Source organism: Triticum aestivum, chromosome 2A (genome assembly GCF_018294505.1).
Source record: "Triticum aestivum cultivar Chinese Spring chromosome 2A, IWGSC CS RefSeq v2.1, whole genome shotgun sequence".
In the NCBI taxonomy this organism is placed as follows: Eukaryota; Viridiplantae; Streptophyta; class Magnoliopsida; order Poales; family Poaceae; genus Triticum; species Triticum aestivum.
Genome location: NC_057797.1, coordinates 460042127 through 460047619, shown reverse-complemented (window position 1 = coordinate 460047619; position 5493 = coordinate 460042127). Strand labels below are relative to the sequence as shown.

General features: G+C 42.5%; 1 long non-coding RNA gene across 3 annotated transcripts; it reads left to right on the top strand.

Annotated features, from left to right (window-relative positions):
- The first annotated feature begins 241 nt into the window (after positions 1-241).
- On the top strand, positions 242-3118 carry LOC123188991 (uncharacterized). 3 transcript variants are annotated; one of them, XR_006495480.1, is made up of 6 exons: positions 242-432; positions 510-659; positions 744-814; positions 1450-1703; positions 2203-2300; positions 2886-3118. It is a non-coding gene; the product is annotated as an uncharacterized lncRNA (long non-coding RNA). The 3 variants fall into 3 exon arrangements; XR_006495478.1 differs by having other exon boundaries at positions 2802-3118; XR_006495479.1 differs by having other exon boundaries at positions 1450-2300.
- Positions 3119-5493: the final 2375 nt, after the last annotated feature.

Sequence of the window (5493 nt, the reverse complement as noted above, 5' to 3'; positions counted from 1 at the left end):
GTTAATCGGGCATTTGAAAAATGTAAACATGTATAAAAAATGTTCCGAGTGTATATATTTAAAGACATTACAACCGAGCACTCTTCAAGCCCTCTAAGGCCATCAGTATTTTTGATCGTCGGATCTATACAAGTATCAATTTTTGGCCGTTGGATAAATCTCCAAGCGCAACAGTTTCCGCGAATGAAACGGGTCGCCGCTCCCGTAACAAAATTGAGACTCTCTGGTTAACTGGGCCAACCTCGGCCTTTCTAGAGAAGGCGAACCAAGCGACGCCGCACGATTCCTCTGTACTTTTCTCTCTTCTCTCGCAAGTCGCGACCTCTCCGACGGCGTCTGCCCTAGGTCCGCTCGCCGCCGCGACGCTATACGCGTACCCGAGGCGTCACGACATCTCCCTCCCGTCTGCCTTACGCTTTGTAGAGATTCCAGGTAAAATCAACTTCTTCCTTCTTGTGTTGGAGGTGAAATCATCTTACCTTCCCTACATTCCTCCTGATGCTACTTAGGTGGAGACGAGAATGCAGTGTAGGATGCATCCCTAGACGTTCCTTGCAGCGACAGCGGCGAGGAGCCCATTATGTTTCCACGTCCTTCCTTTCATGGATACAGTGTCTTCTTTGCCTGTCAGAGCCCAGATCTGGCCGTGGTTTGTACTGGTGAGTCCCTTTTGAACGCCCCTCCCCCTCCCCTCCTTTCCATCCCTGTTTATGGGATGTTCTCATGTGTTGATATTTCTTTAGATCATCGTTTAAGAGATAAGAGACTGGAAGAGATTCATCCCTGCACTAAGAATCTGTCCAAAGAAACCAAGGTTGGTTCTGTACTGAGATCTCTTCTCTAGATATGATTGAATTTTCCCAAGCGGTCCTTTTTTTAATTTATGAATGATGTCGATGTTCTTTCCATACAGGTGAGCGAAACATGACAATTAGCATTAATTGATCGATCTAATTCAGCTCATGCATACGTATTGTCTTTTACTATTCTAATGAAGAGATGAAAACTATGTATTGGGGCACAATCAAGTTCCTTTCTTTTTTTGAAAGATCCAACATTACTGGCTTTTTCATATTACCCATAACAGAGAGCAGTGGATAAAAGAATACATAGTGCTGATCCTATGATCAGAGAACAGATAAAAGAGACAAGACTATTGCTACGGAAAAAAGGAAAAGGGAGCAGAGGAGAGGCTTCAGCCGATCCCCTCTGGCAGCAAAGTGAACGGGTGCAGCAAACATGTTGCTCCGGCCTGCCTCCATAGATCGATGCCCCGTCTAATGGCCTGCAGCACGTCTCGCATAGATGCCATGTTGTTCCTGAAAGTGCAGTCGTTTTGGTGCCTCTAGATTTCCCAAACTGCTAGCATCATTTCTCTCATGTGCATTTCTATCATAGTAGAATTTATAAACATATGTTTTGCTTTTAACAATTATGATTCTTTGGCAGGGAAGATTGTGATAACACTGAGACTATAAATGATTCAGAGTTTTTGTTGACTCCAGTTTGCCACACCTGATGATGCAGAATTAACAACCGGAACTTTGAAAGATGGACGACGACACAATATTACGTACTAGAAATGAAATATAAAAATGAGAAGATACAGTGGATCGTCATATTTATTTCTTGTGGAAGAATAGGGATGATGCCTAAGCAATGACACTGCCTATGTGACAGTTGATGAGTATCATGGGTATAAGGTATGGATACTAAACGAGCATCATGTTGCTGCGTTTTTTTGTGTGCCGTCTTGTAGCTTTGTCCATGGTTATTGAACAAAATGCTTATCAACATAGCAAGTTGTGCTTGTTGGCTTCGAGATCTTAATAAGTTTAGTTAGTATTTGCTACATATTAATAAGCTTCTTTTCTTTGACCGGAAGGTCTTGGTGAGCTGTGAAGGTCAATTTGGTACTTGCGCGTAAACTACTCTTTCACTCAATTTAGGAAATTACATAAACTGCTGTTATATGTATTCTTGACAAATATAATATAAATTATACACATAATCTTCTAACATTATCAAAATCAAATATAACACTGTTTATTTTTGGCATTTACCTCATTTCTACCGTACTGTAAAAGTTGTCTGCAGGGGGGCTTCACTTTCAGTGGCACTAAACATATAGATGATGCTCAAAAGTAGACCTGTGTTATTATTTTGTTTTGTTTCTAACCTCTCCTTTTTGCACATCTACAGGTGCATTTTGAAAGCTATTTATGCTAAATTTCAAAAAATCGCTTCACTTTTTCAGAAATTTTATGAGCATCCAGACAAGCTGCATGCAGCTTGAAATGGTAAGATTTTGTTGAGCTATCACTGTATCTTATATCAAATTGCAGCTTACTTATGATGATCGGCCTACTTTGCATGCACACAAGTTTTCTCATCATTATGTTGAATGCGACAAGAAAACCTACATCCCACCATGAAAATTTGACTTTATATATGACTGAAATCTTACACCTATTTGTTAAAAATTGGATCAAATTGATGCAGGGGATTCATTCATGTATTACACACTCCTATATCTTCCTCTAAACATATATGATAATCGTCCTTATCTTATTTCGGTTGTGGATTTATGTGAAATATATCTAATTTTATATGGACCAAAGCTAATATTCTTAATGTCCTGCTATTGGTATGTTGTACTCCTTCCATCCCAAAATAAGTCTTCACACGGAGAACATATGTAGCCATCGAGGATGATATTATTCATTGGAAAAATAGTAAACGCAAATGATTTATGATTGTGAAATGTTAAGCCATCGAGGACCTGATTCATCCTCTTGCAGCTTGGAATATTTGGCACACTGGCATCATGCAAAGGCAACGTCTTTTCACATGTATTGAACCATTTTGTATCTTGTGTGAACTAGCCCATGACCGGTTTCAGAGAAGGCACATGGGGTCCGCTCTTGCTGCAGAGAGGATGAAGAGGTTGCTGGCAGCAATGATCAAAATAAGATGTGTTTGGGTACGAGGAGCAAATTATCTGCACTGGTGTACAATATCTTTGCTTGGTCATGTTGTTTTCAGTCCCATGTTCTTATAGCTTATATAAACATAATTATATTTTCCTACATATAATATCCATTTTGCACATTATATTGTCCACAAAAAAATATGTTTAACTTTCATTTCTCAAATCTATATGTATTTACACAATTAATATCAATATATCGAACAAATGGACGGGCGCAGCAACGCGCGCCGTCATGGTCTAGTAAAGATATATAACGTGTATGAAAAATAGAGATCAAAACATAGATATGAAAAAATTATTAATTATGTATTTACAAAAAGTTAAACGTGTATAAAAATGTTTGTGTTGTATAAAATGTACAAGGTGTAATAAACAAGTAGACATCAAGGATATACAACAATTTAAAAAAATATTAATTATGCATTTGCTTGTGGGAATTTGAGAGCTTTGTTCAACACAATGAGTTCCTGGGACAGTTAGCTAATAAGTTGCTGATCAGGAAAGGTGGTTATGAGTCAAGCCAACTATCGGTGATCATCAACGCGTAGGCTCGCTTGGTGCAAAGATGAACCAGAAGATTGGCCGACCTGTTTACAAGTTGAATTACATAAGAAGAAAAAAGCTAAAACAAGTTCTCCAATTTCTAAAAGAATATGTGGCACGACCAAATGAGAATCGCCGTGAGTGTTCCAGAGGTTAACTACCTCCACACAATTGGTCTCCACTGCGACATGTGTGAATCCCCTGAGCTTCATGAAGATGACTCCATCCTTTACAACAAGCATCTATGTAATCGTAGGATAAGTTACTCCATTATGGGGTTTGCACTATGCGCCAACCAGGGTTGTTGGTGATCTAGCAACAACACCAGCACCCGCTTTGTTTTGCTCAGAATCAATAGCAACATAAATATTAATATTAATCCATTCAATCCCCCGCGGCCACCATCCATACCCCTGGCAAAACAATCAATGGTGTTGGAATATCAATGATGGAAAGATCTTCCTTAACACGCTTCACAAAGTAGCCCGGATCAGGGTGCTTCTCCTCGTGTGTCCAATTGTTTTTGGAGTTCCAAATGGCCACGTCACTCAAATTATCTTGGCTATCTTCTGATCCGCAAAACGGTCATCATAAAGGATGTCGCGAGACCATGTGCTAGGATTGTTGGAGCTAAATCCAGCTGATCCAGGGTAGGGGGTGTTGGGATCTATGGTAGGGTGTGTCGACCTCAAATTAAAATTTCCTACCCGCAGAACATCCAGAAACATGCTAAGGGAGATGGATCACAGATCGTTGCCACTAGCCGCGTAGTGCCGCGCAGCGGAAGAATAGTTGGGGCAGCGCGTCCGCGAGGTGTCTCTTCCCCGTCCGATCTTCTCGAATGGCTGATCGTTGGATCCCACGTAATAGGTTCGCTGTAGCGGCGCAAGTGCGCCACCTCTAACAATGTCCGCGTGTGCAGGAGGAACACTGTGCGGCGGATTGCTAATGTTGGTGTCAAAACCGGCAGACCCCGGGGTAGGGGGTCCCTAGCTGTGGATCTCGGATGGATGGTAATAGGAACAGAGAGACGGTGTTTTACCCAAGTTCGGGCCCTCTAGATGGAGGTAAAACCCTACATATGCTCTTGTTTATATTAATGGTTATGTATTAAGTACAGAGTTGATCTACATCGAGATCGTAATATGTGGTCTAACTCTAGGGCTAGATGAATGATATTGCGTTAATGTCCCCTCTACGGGCTAAACCCCATGGCTTATATACACGCCAGGTAGGGTATTTAGGGTTACAAGGTCGGTATCTAGGAGCAGGGCGGCAGGAGAAATCTTGGAGTATACGACAAGTCTTCGGTGGAGGTAATCTTGATCACGCCTCCCACACAGGGCCTCCGGAGTCCACCTTGATCACGACTGAGGGCCCATTGGCCCAACCCAAGGAGCATGGGCCGACCAGGTTAGCACCCCCTAATCCAGGACACCGTCAGTAGCCCCTGAACTGGTCTTCTATGCCGAGGACGACCCTCGTAACGAGAGCCACCTCGGATCCGGAGTCCTTGGCTCGATAGACGAGTTCCCCTTTATAATTCTCAAACTACTCCTTTAAAGGAGAGATGCCAGCCAAGGCAGCCAAGCTCATAACCTTCCCGAAGAGATCGGGTAACTTAGCCTCGAAGGCTAACCGTATAGGTATGAACAGTCCCATGTAGTCTGACAACCACTAGTACGCGTCGGTGTTATACAAACGGTTTTTAACCCCTTTCCGCGACGGCATTTGGAACCGTCGCCAAGTGAGTGTGGGCGATAGGGGAACCTTCCCACACGATCCAGAAATCGTTGGGGATAGGCCCTCCAGGGACACAGGCTGGGGCCGTGTGCGATTGGGCGAGGCATCCAAACCCAATCATTTCCGTAGGTATGTACATCCCACACGGTGAATCGCAGAAAAACATTTCCGTAGGTATGTACATCCCACACGGTGAATCTCAGAAAAAACATTTC